We start from the raw sequence: 12,997 nt of genomic DNA, 5'->3' as shown, positions 1-12,997 counted from the left end.
GCAAAACCAAGACAAAAATCTGGCTCCCCTGAGTCTCATTTCCATGCAGTTTTTACTATCAGCGACACCTGGCGAAGGGATGGACTCATGGAAGCCATCTTCTCTTCCACCCACAAAAGGCGGACTGTGTCCTCTAAGACAATACATGAGTGATGCTTCCAGTAGGCGCCTCGTGAAATACAAAGGCTGAAATGATAAAGAGTGAGAGATTATATAAATAAGCTCCGTGGAGACCATAATACCCTAATCAAGCCATAATATTTGAATGTCCTCACTTTTATTTGAAAGCATGCCTGCCAGTAAGGCACATTATGCTGAAAATTCCAAGGACATTGTTCAAAAAAGTCACGTTGCTCCATGAAGACTAAAGTATTCCCAGCCATGATTAAAAGTGAATGCCTCCTAACCAGCACGTGTACATAGAATACAGAGCATCGTAAAATTTCAGGGGTGCAAAAGACATCAGATATGATCTTGCCCAATCTCATCATTAGGAACTGAGGCTCAAGGAAGATAAATGAATTGGCCGAAGTTGTGTTATTAATTAGCGTCACATTCATTGCTCTGTTCTAGGTGTCCTTGCTGAGTTGGCGACAAATTGAGATTTTGCACTGGGATGAAAGCAACATAGCTCGATGCTTCTCAAACTTTAATGTGCTTAGGAACCACCTAGGGATGTGATTAAATGCAGATTTTGATTCAGTAGAATCAAAATGTGGTCCAGGATTCTGTGATGCTCCCAGGTGATGTTGATACTACTTGTCTACTGACCCCCTCAAACTTGGTTGTGCATGGGGACTACCTAGGGAGCTTTAAAAATATTGATACCTGACCCCACCCCACCCCCAGAGACTCTGATTAATTTGCTCTGGGACTGTGCCTTGGGTTTTGATTTCTTCAACACTCCTCATTTGATTCTAATATGCAACAAAATTTGAGAACCATTGCCATAGAATCACTTTTTTCATATGTAACGTGATTATTTACAAGAAGAATGGCCTTTAGCCATTCTCTAATTTTTAGAGAATCTGCACCATTCTTTTTACTGGTTGAGTTAATTAGAGCTAGTTCAGTGGGGTTGTGGTTGGCAAATTAATTATCACAAGGTTGGTGAGTAGATTGACCCCTTATGGTAAATACAGTTTACAATCTTGAGAGAACAAACAATTATCTCAACAAATGGAGTCCCCTATAACAAACATTCTTAGTCTGGTAAAGGCCATAAGTCAAAAGTCTTTGGAAATATTAAAACCAAGGTTTTAATATTACAGGAAAACTACTCTTTTTTTTTAACATCTTTATTGGAGTATAATTGCTTTACATTGTTGTGTTAGTTGCTGCTGTGTAACAAAGTGAATCATCTATACATATACGTATATCCCCATATCCCTTCCCTCTTGTGTCTCCCTCCCACCCTCCCTATTCCACCCCTTTAGGTGGACACAAAGCACCGAGCTGATCTCCCTGTGCTATGCAGCTGCTTCCCACTAGCTATCTATTTTACATTTGGTAGTGTATGTATGTCCATGCCACTCTCTCACTTCGTCCCAGCTTACCCTTCCCCCTCCCCGTGTCCTCAAGTCCATTCTCTACGTCTGCCTCTTTATTCCTGTCCTGCCCCTAGGTTCTTCAGAACCTTTTTTTTTTTTTTTTTTTTTTTTTAGATTCCATATGTATGTATTAGCATACAGTATTTGTTTTTCTCTTTCTGACTTACTTCACTCTGTATGACATCTCTAGGTCCATCCACCTCACTACAAATAACTCAATTTCATTTCTTTTTATGGCTGAGTAATATTCCATTGTATATATGTGCCACACCTTCTTTATCCATTCGTCTGTTGATGGACACTTAGGTTGCTTCCATGTCCTGGCTATTGTAAATAGAGCTGCAATGAACATTGTGGTACATGACTCTTTTTGAATTATGGTTTTCTCAGAGTATATGCCCAGCAGTGGGATTGCTGGGTCGTATGGTAGTTCTATTTTTAGTTTTTTAAGGAACCTCCATACTGTTCTCCATAGTGGCTGGATCAATTTACATTCCCACCAACAGTGCAAGAGGGTTCCCTTTTCTCCACACCCTCTCCAGCATTTATTGTTTGTAGATTTTTGAAAACTCTACTCTTTTTAACCAACAGATTTAGTCGTTTTTATGGTGACAAGAGAGAATAAGTAGAAATTTAAGTTAAACTTTATGGTGACTCTAGTGTAAATATGCACCAAACCTGTATATCTACATAAATTATTAATTTAATTAAGTCTGAATTCAAGGTAATCAGGGCTTACAATAATTCATTTCCATTCTCCTGATCCTCTTCTTTTCGTATCATCACATGATCTCCCTGTACATAAACTTACCCTTAACCTTGAGTAGATGGGACTAAGTACTGCATTTAAAGGCCATTTCTTCTTTGTATTAAGTGGCCTTGCCTGAGCTGAGCACATCTGTTTGCCAGTCTGTCAGCCAGCCAATCAGCACCAACCCTGGAGGAGAAGGAAGAGAAATCTGGGCTTCTAATTCCAACATTAGTATCACAGATAAGTTTTCTGGTATCTTTATAATCATTAAATTACAGGTTTTTCTCCTGAAAGTCACTGAGACTGTTAAAGTGAATTGATAGCAAGTTAAAAAGAAAATCATTCAGTGGATAAAATGCAGCATTGTTTTGGGTTAGAAATGAAGGCATCTGCTGATAAGCAAGAATCTTTGGGAGGTCATTTTATCCATTCTTCTACCTTGGCTGGAGAACATTGACCTTGGCAAACAGATCAAAATGTAGATCCCATAAACTGCATCTCTTTGGGGTCACTAGCTGATGTTTGGGATGGCTTTGTACATTGAAATAAACCGTTTATTCAGCAAAACGGGTAGGACTGACATGCCACTAACCAGTTATGTGTCCCTGGTTTATAACATGTGAAAGGAACTGGCTTAGAAGGCCCTTTGAAGAATCTTTGCCCCAAAAACATATGGACATACAGATTCCTTTATCACCTTGGCAGTATTGGCCAACTAACAATTACAGAGGCAAAGCATGTGCCCCATGAAAGGCAAAATGGCTTGATTTCCCTGGAATTGGGAGCTTTCTGGAGCATACTCCAGAGAGACTCAAATTCCTTTCCTGATATGCACCAGGTGCGGTAGGCAGAATGTTGGTCCCTGAAAAATATCCATATCCTATTGCCTAGAACCTGTAAATATCTTAGGTTGCCTGGCAAAGGTTGCAGATAAAGTTGTCAAGTCAGCTGACCTTGAGATGCAGAGATTATCTTGGGTTATCTGGGTGGGTCCAATGTAATTATAAGGGTTCTTAAGTGAGGGAAAAGGGAAGCAGACAGAGAGAAAACCAAAGAGGTGGAAATATGAGAAGGACTTGGCCTGATGGTGTTTGAGGTCACAAGCCAGGAATGTGACAGCCTCTAGAAGCCGGAAAAGGCGAGAAAATGGATTCTCCCCTAGAGCCTCTAGAAAAGAATACAACCCTGAGGACTCCTTGATTTTAGCCCAGTGAGACCCATGTCGGACTTCTGACTTGAGAATGGTAAAATAAAACATAAAACATGTGTATCGTTTTAAGCCACTAAGTTGGTGATGATTTGTTACCGCAGGCATAGGAAGCTCATCGGCAGGAAAACGGAATTCTGCCTCTTCTTGAATTTTTCCCATGGAATTTAAGAAAGAGCATCTTAAGAAATGCTGATGTTGGTAGATATGATAGAAAACCCTTCTTGATATGGCCCTGCCTACCTTTGCTGTTGCATCTTCTACCCCAGCTTCCACCTACTGCGTCTTGTTAGGGATTCTGTACCTACTGCATTGCTTCCCTCTTCTGTGCATCTTTGGTGGTTTGAAAGGATCACCCTTCCCTTCGTGGCACCACCGTTCTTAGCACATATTGATTAACACACTTCACCTGCTATAGCCAAATAACTTCCTTCATGTCTTTCTTTCTTACTCTGTTAGGAAAGAGGACTTGTTCATTTATCTCTTGAGAGCCAGTGGCTAGCAAGTAGTGATCGTTCTGTCTTTTAAACTTGACACATTATACTGAGTACCTATGATGCACCAAACACGTAGCAAGTATTCAGCGAATATTTACTGTTGATAAGTTAAGGTAAAATATCTGAGCATTTTAGGTAAAACTGTGGTTGACTTTATTCTTGATGCCGTTTGGTGTTCCTTACTTAAGGACTCATGGCAAATTTGTTCCAGGGTTGAGTTAGGAGAATCTTGTCTTGCACAGGGAAGCAGTGTAATAGAGTAATTAAGAAGACAGCTCTGCAATTACACTGGAGTTAGCCTGCATAAATCTGGGAGCCACCACTTACTAGTTCTCTGATCTTGGGCAAATTATACCATCCAGTTCTCAGTTTGCCTATCTGCAAAATGGGGATAATAAAAACTTGTGGCACAAAGGTTTTTGTGAGAACTAAATAAGATAATCCAAAAATTACTAAAAGATTCTACATATTGGGGTTATAGTTATTATTATATTGGTTTATAGTTATTATGATAACACATTGTGCTTTCCTTTTGGCCTTAATTGCTGGGAAACTTCAATGTCACTTGTGATCATTTCTTGTAACTGTTCTCAGACTATATATTTGTGCTCACAATTTGTTTAAATCCTCCCCCATTCCTTTTGTCAAGTTAGGTCTTTGGTTTTCTCTTTTTAGGAATTATTTTGTGTTTTATTTGTATTAAAACGTTTGTTGCCCCAAATATTTTCTGTATCTTTGCAGAATATAAATAATTAACACGAAAAATATCTGTAACACTGGAATGTTAGTATCTATTTATTTAAGAGAGTCTTGTGAAGGTAAAATGAAAGAAGGGTATTGAAATTGCTTTGGAGATAAACCTCCTTTTGAAAGTGCCCCAAATGCGATTAACATTTTTATCAGGTTCAAGAATTAAAGAACACAGTGTTTGTATTCATTTGCCAGGATTGTTGTAACAAAATACCACAAATTGGCTTAGACAACAGAAATTTATGGTCTTATGGTTTTGGAGGCCAGAAGTCTGAGATCAAAGTGTCCACAGGGTTGGGTCCTTCCGAGCCTGTGAGGGAGAATCTGTTCTGTGCTTCTTTCCTAGCTTCTGGTGGACGACTGGCGTCTTTGGTGTTCCTTGGCTAGAAGCATCACTCCAGTCTCTGCCTTCATGTTTACATGGTGTTCTCTGTATGTGTGTGTGTGTCTGTCTCTGTGCTTAAATTTTCCCTTTTTATAAGGACACCAGTCATTTTGGATTAGAACTTATCCTAATGACCTCATCTTAACTTGATTATCCCTTTAAAGACCCCATGTCCAAATAAGGTCCCGTTTAAGGTATTGGGGTTCAGGACTCCAATATATCTTTTTAGGGGGGACACAGTTCAACCCAAAACAATGTTCCTAGATTGGGAGTATTAGTAAATCTTGAATATTTGGCCTCTGGTAAGTTAGCTTTGCCCTTATTTCTAATGTGGAAAGAAGGTCGATCTTTTGACCCTTTGACTCTCTAACAAGAGCCTCCTCTGGGCTCAATTTCCTCTAGCGTAACTACCAAGTTATGGATGAGATGGTCTCTGCATACCTTTCCTGCTCTGACATACGACATCTCTATGAACAGATTGAATAGTAACTCACATTTATGAAGCACTCTACAGTTTACTCAGCACTCTCAGGGTATTTGGTTCCTATAAGAACCATGTGAGGTAGCTATTATTATCCTCTCTATTTTAGAGGTACAGAGAAATAAGTTTCTTGCCCATTCTCTCACTGCTGGTAACTGCCATCTCCTGAGATCAAATGCTGGGCTCATTCTTCTATTACACAGCTCCCAATTTTGTGAAGCTAGAGCCATACAGTATTTCAAGAAATTAATATCTGTATCTTATTATAATAATTAATGCCATGATTTCAATTTTCTTCAGAATGCCAGAGTATGGCCTTTGACCCATTGGCTTGACACACAAGAACACTTAAAAAATAAAACCTTTTTGTGATCTTAATACTGGGTTGGCCAAAATTGAAATATCACATGCTACCACCTTCCAGACATTGTGCAAAAGTGAATCATTTAGGGTTATCAGCAAGTGTCTCCACTATGAATATCATTCCTTAGAGAAAAGAGATTTATTAGGGCCAGTGGATTTAAGCGTTCAGTTAATTTATTCTAGGCTTGAGGAACCAACTGGTTTATTTCTACTTAAAAAAAATAAAAGGTATGAAAAGCTCATGTAATTGTGAGTATTTGAGAAGTCTGTTGAGAATAAAAGGGGAATGCCAACCCAATTTTTGATTTTACGAAATCTCCTCTTGTTGGTTTTACTGGATGCTTTTTAGAATAAATGTAGGCAAACTGCTTTTAGCCAACTGAACGCATGGTAACCCAAGGACATTGCATTTCGGTTCTAAAATTAACAGTGGTGTCCATCATCAAATTACTAGTCCCTACGAGATGCAAGGTCCATGCCAGGCACAATGTGAGGTGCTAACATGGGCGACAAAGGGGCTTGAGTCAAGGAGTTTTGTTAGCAGTCGCAGAGGACTGTGAGCCCCCAGAGTGAGCTGGGGCATGGGAGCCATCCACTCAATGTGTGGTGGGGCTTTCAAGAAGGGAGAATTTCCTGGGTGCTTTTGGGGTGGGAGTGGAGGTTTCATTTCATGAAGTGCCAGCTGAGTGCTTCTTAAAGGATGGTGAGATTTTAGAATGAGGAGGTATGTAAAGGAGGTGTAACTAATATTTACTGAGCTCCTACTATCCACCAGGCATTGTGCTAAGGATTTGGTATATTAGAAGAACAGATCTCAGATAAGTCTGAAGCCATGGCTTGGGGCGGGAGGCTATGTCTGGGGAACTGGCTTCTGCATCGCTCATCCTCACAATAATTACTCGGGAATGGGGTCAGGTTGCTGTGCATCTGTTACCTGCCCATGGGGGACAGGCAGACTAATCTGTGCATAGCTGCTGTCATTAGGTGATCAGGAGGGAAGGAGTCCAGAGGCGCAGGAAGTTCTTCCCATCTGGGAATCCTCACTCTGAGTGAGTGGCATGAACTACAGGTCTAGATTCCCATGGGAATGATGGGGTGTACGATATTGCACCTCCATCTGGGAACACATGGTGTGCCCATCTCTGTACAACCCCGTACCTTTGCCACCAAAGAAACTTTAAATCTATAATCAACTATGCCAACAGGCTCTTAGTCACATCACCATTCTATTGTGACAATCACTCTCTCTGGTTGATTTTATTTAATCTTTGCAAAAATAACCCTACCTACCATCGTTGGCCAATAGCCAAAGACCAAAGGGAATGGCCCATGTTGAACGAAGCTAGACCCATCACTTGCTGCAGCAAAGGAGCCGGCACACGGTACAGACCTGTGAGGCTTCTCAAAGGGGGATGTTGAGGAGGGGACAGCAGTCGTTTCATCTTTGGAACATGCAAGTCCGATGGAATTACTGTTGGGTCAGTTTGTCCGCGGCCCCCTCCAGTGGCATGCTCATTTTATTCTACAGGCGATGCCCAGCCACTGAGGGTGTTTGAGCAAAGCTGAGGCATGGTTAAAGCTGGATGTCAGAGTCATCAGTGTGGTCCAGGGGACTAAAGAGTACAGGGACAGGCTGAAAGGGGGTTAGGAAAATGGTAACTGGGATTATAAGACATTCAACAAGATGACTAAACTCTATCCTAAAGAGAAAAAAGGACAATCCAATAGAGAAGCTGGTAATGCAGTGAATTTCATCCTGCCTTTTACATGATCGTTTCTAGTTGTATAAATTCTTATCCTTGTTTTGTGAAATCAGTCTGTGATTCTTAATGCTGGTATGGTGGTTCTCAAAGAGGGGCCCCTGGACCCTCTAAGGCAGGGGTCCCCAACCCCCGGGGCTGCGGACCAGTACCAGTCTGCAGCCTGTTGGGAACCGGGCCGCACAGCAGGAGGTAAGCGGCGGGCAAGTGAGGGAAGCTTCATCTGCCGCCCCCCATCGCTCGCATTACCGCCTAAACATCCACCCCCGCCCCCCGTTCGTGGAAAAATCGTCGTCCACGAAACCAGTCCCTGGTGCCCAAAAGGTTGGGAACTGCTGCTCTAAGGAAATTGTAAGAAATGCAGCTTCTCAGGCAGCACCCAGACCTACTGAATTGGATATTCTGGAGGTGGGACCCAGCAGTATCTGCTGTAACAAGTTCTCCAGGTATTCTCACGGATTCTCTTTTGGGTTTGAGAAGCGCGATGCTAGAGTAACATCTGCAAGTCCAGGAGGTGTTGAGTATGGAGATCTTGGCAAGTGTTAAGCTCTTTAAATACAATAAAATCCCTTCACCTCTGAACAAACTCGGTAGCAGTCACACTGGCATGTTAGTACTATCATTTCAATTCAACTTGGCCTTGTTTGGTATTAGAATATCTCTTCCTGTGTCCTTGGCAGTATTGAAAGACACTATGGGCAATTAGAAAATATCGTTTTATAAAATTACAAATCAGAGTAAACTTGTTTGTTTTTCTGTTTTGCTTTGTTTTGTTTTGTTTTCTTGAGAGAGAGAAGCACCTTGGGAAATTACGTGCATGTTAATTGCGGCTTGCAGCTTCTGGTGACATGTTTTATTTTGCAGACCTGTACGACTTTTATTAGAAACGGGATCTTTTTTTTACTCTTTGCTGCCCTGGGAGTTTTAAAAGAACTGATTTTCTGTCAGAAAAGATTGGAATCAATTGCAGTCTTCCCTTCTAGATAGTGCTAAAACATTTATTTAAGAGTTTAGCTGCTTGCCTGGCCTTATCTGTATTCCGAACGGCTTGTCCAATGAAATAAAATTCATTCACGCCTTTGCTCTCTGTGTTATTGACAAAGCACACACTTTATGTGACTCAAAGCCAGGATCCTGTCTTCTGGGAGAACTCTCTCTAAACTTGTCTGAAAGAATTATTTTATTACACTTTTTTTCATGCCAGCTCCAGAACACCTGAGTGAGAAATTCTAGCGGTGCAGGGGACACAGGAGAAGGGCTTCCACTGGTGATTGGAAAAGGCCAATAAGCAAAAATAAGAGAGGTTCCTTTCCTTGACCTGGGTTCTTTATCAGAATATCAGGGTTAAACAAACTGTTTTCTGGGATAATGACGTCTATGTTTCGCCCCTTCTAGTGTTTATAGATACGATGACATATAAAAGGATAGAGCTTTCTTTCTTAAAGATATTTCTTCTTCATCAGATGATAATAATCTTTGCTTCATTTTTTGCCTATTTTCTGTGTGCCGAGAACTTCATAGTGTTTCTAATCCAAAAAGCCACCTCACAAAGCGAATATTCCCATTTTACAGATTAGGAAACTAAGGGAGGCTCATGATAAGCAGGGATGAAGGGTTTGACACTGACTCTGCCCGGCTGCAAGTAGGCTCTTTCTAACGCACCACCCTGGTGAAACAGCATCTCCGTGCTGTGAAGGAAAGCTGGTCCCTACTCTTCACAGATGCCTAGAATACTGATTTCCTTAGTTGCCTTGCGGAAGGATTGCAACACACGTTGCAGGTGAGGAGCTGGGGACACGCAGCTTCTGTTTGAAGTCCCTGACTCATCAGGGTGGATGTCCTTAATGTCGGGCAGAAAAGAAATTTAGAGTCTTAAAACTCTTTGTTAGAAAACAAACAAAAAAAGTAACTGGTTTTACGAATGGAATTGAACAATGTGTTTGAAACAAAATCTCTGGTCAAATATATTTTCTTGTATTTTGGATCAAAATATCGTGCCCTTGTACAAGTATTTTTTGAACCAGCAAATGGGGCCTGATGTACTGACTGGTGTATGTACTGATGGGTGTGAATGTGTTTGCTGTGGACTGAATATTTGTGTCTCCTCCAAATTCTTATGTTAAAGCTCTAACCTCCAATGTGATGTATTAGAAGGTGGGGTTTGGAGAGGCGTGAATGGGACTAATACTCTCATAAAAAGAGACATGAAAGAGACGGTCTCTGTCTATCCATCATGTGAAGACACTGCTTGAAGGCAGCCATCCAGAAACCAAGAAGAGGCTCTTTATCAAGACACCAGATCTGCTGGCACCTTGATCTTGGGCTTCCCAGTCTCCAGAACTGTGAGACGTAAATGTTGTTGTTTAAGTCACCTGGTCTACGGTATTTGCTACAGAAGCACAAACTGACTAAGACCGTGCTCACAGGACAAAGGATTTAGAATCAGAGATGCCCAGTACATTGATGATGTCAGCGTCTTGAGGAGAGGGTTTCTGGAGCATTCCAACAGAGGCACATTGTAAATGGTGCAGGCTGCTAAACATAGCTACAGAAAATTATCAGCATCTGCTCGTTAGATAATTAAGTGCTGTTTAGAAATTACATTAAGCAAGTGGCAACTAGCTAAAGATCTGAAAGAGTGAGGTAGAATTTATCTTCCCACAGTTAAGGAGAAATGAGGTGTGTCTTCACCCATAAGAGTCTACTGTCCACCCAGTAGAGGATGCAGGGATGACCCCACCAGAGGTCAGGGCCCACAGCGTATGCTGAACCATTTCCTTCTCTCTGACCTCCAGAGAGCTGTCTCCTTGGTGCTGACCTTCACCTGTATCTTGGGCCTTCTCTCTGCCTAGCATCTCTAGCTGACACAAGGACTTTTTGTCCTCAGCTCCCCAAGTCTAGGACTGCTCCTTCAGGCTTTCTTATTGGGGTCACTCTTTCTTGAATGACAAGAATGGTAATTTTCCACCTTCTGACCTGCACTGGGATCTCCTCCCTCCTATACTATCTTTGCAAGAAGTCCTTGCAGGTCATGACCCAGGCCTGCCCCAAATCCACCCAGGCCCTTGGGAGGTCCATGGGTTTCCTCAGGACCAGGGATTCAGGAGGGTTCTTCACTCTCACCTGAATCTTCAGGGACTCTTACATCAGGAAGCGGTGAGGAATTGAGAGTCTAGTGAGCTGGTAAGTGAGAAAGGGGGGAGCCAAGCGGGTCTCTAAAACTAAGGGGACCCAATCGCAAAGGGCAGGACCTAGGGTGGTGAGCAGAGGAGAGCTGGTTGAGAGAAAGCAGGGCAGGTCCGGAACTTGCCTGGAATAGGAAATGCTTTCTCCCAGCCATGATACAGCAATTGCCTGGGTTTATAGAAGCAGGTGTGGGCTCCGACATGCTAGGTGTGTGGCTTATGATCTCAACCTACACACACCTTGTACAGCTACAAGTGTGTGATGGGTTTAAAAAGACAAACAAACCAGAACCAAGAACAGGAAACTGGACATGAAAACATAATACTGCTATTTCCCTCTGGCAATTCTTTCATGCTGGTGGAGGCACTGAAGACAGGCCCCTTTAGCTGGCTGCTCGGAAGTAAGTAGTGAGGCATTTTGATGTCAAAGCAGCCCAAAGATGAGTGAGAGAGAGAACTTCTGAATCCCAGCTAAGACAAGGCCAGTTATTCTAAAATGAGTGTGCTAATCAGTGACTATGTTTAAGGTTACGTTTTAGGTAAATGTAGAAAAGCTAAAAGTTAGTGAGAAAGGAACCAAACTGAAACTTCAATTTGGTTTGGTTTAAAGATCATTCTAAAGGAAGAATTTATATAATACAAAAATTATAACTAAAGAAGTTTTTTAAAATTAGAAAACTGTTCACAAGCATCAGAGTCAGACGCTGTTTAAATCTTGGTTTTGCCACTTACTAAATGGGTGATTTTAGGTAAGTCCTTCTCCACTGTAAGTCTTGTTTCATTTTCCCAAGAAAATATAAACTTTGTGTATTCCAGATAACAAACATGAAATGATAAGAGATAAGGAAGCATCTGGTTCAGCCTGTCACTTAAAGTAGGTATAGGAGTTTCTGATGGCAGCCGTTCAAATGAAGCTTTTTACACTTGATCTTCTGTTAGGCCAAAGGGTTAGGAGTACATGGGATGGTAAATATGCAGGAAAACTGGATCTTGCCAAATTTTTAGCTTATCCTAATGTAGCATCAGAGTGCAAATGACAAAGAGGGAGCGTCCTCATTGACCTACATGCCGTATCTGGCACATTTATCAAGATTGGGTAACTCCCTCCCTCTATATTAGCGAATATCTTGTATAGTGAATAAACTCTAAAAGTTTTAAGAAAATCTCAGGTTTGTAAATGTCTGGATTGATTATGAGAAGAGAAGCTCATTTAAATCGATGACCAAGCATGTCTTGGGGTTGGACTTCAAGGCATTCCTTATTATGGAGCATGTACTGAAATTGTCAAAGGCCCTTTAAGATGGAGGCTGGGTCTCAGTGCTTCAAAAATGCCATTGCTGTCACCTTCAACAACACCAGGGAGTTAAACTGCCTTTTGGAGAGGAGCATGTCAGGGACAGCATGGGGTCTAGGGACAAGGTGAGTTCCTAGGAGGGAAGTGCAAGGTTGTAATATTGATACAGCTAAACTGTGGGGGGAGGCGTCTGATTCCAGGGCTGGGCCAAGGAAAGCACGAGGGGAACTCACAACATCTTATCGTGCAAGAGAATAAGAAAGTTCTGGGGACACATAAAAGAACACAGGTGTCAGCCTGAAGGAATTTCCACTGGCTAAATCTGGGACCATCTGAATATCCAATTGAGTAGAATCAGAATTCAGGAATCCCTAATGATAATAAACAAACACACAAATAATCAAGAAGATAAAGCTCTTTCTTACAGTAGAAAACCAACTGACATGTAGAAGGAACAAAGTAGAAAATCATCAGAATAATAACTGATTTAGTTAAGAATTAACAATGGATGCTAAAAGTAAGCTGAAAGTATGATGAGGAACGAGATATTTGCATAGTTTCAAAGTATCCCTTTACGAATTATGTATTAATTAAACAGGAAAAATGTTTAACTTTACAGGAAGTGGAGATCACGGGCATCACCTTAAACCAAATGCTCGAAGTTAACATCATTGATAAAGGGACAAACGGACCTCATCAGCAGGATTAGGGGCCATAAATCTACTAGGGAAACTAGTTTCCTGCTTTGGGGGACACTTACATTTGCCCAAGGTC

Source organism: Balaenoptera ricei, chromosome 15 (genome assembly GCF_028023285.1).
Source record: "Balaenoptera ricei isolate mBalRic1 chromosome 15, mBalRic1.hap2, whole genome shotgun sequence".
Lineage (NCBI taxonomy): Eukaryota > Metazoa > Chordata > Mammalia > Artiodactyla > Balaenopteridae > Balaenoptera > Balaenoptera ricei.
This window is presented reverse-complemented; position numbering follows the sequence as displayed.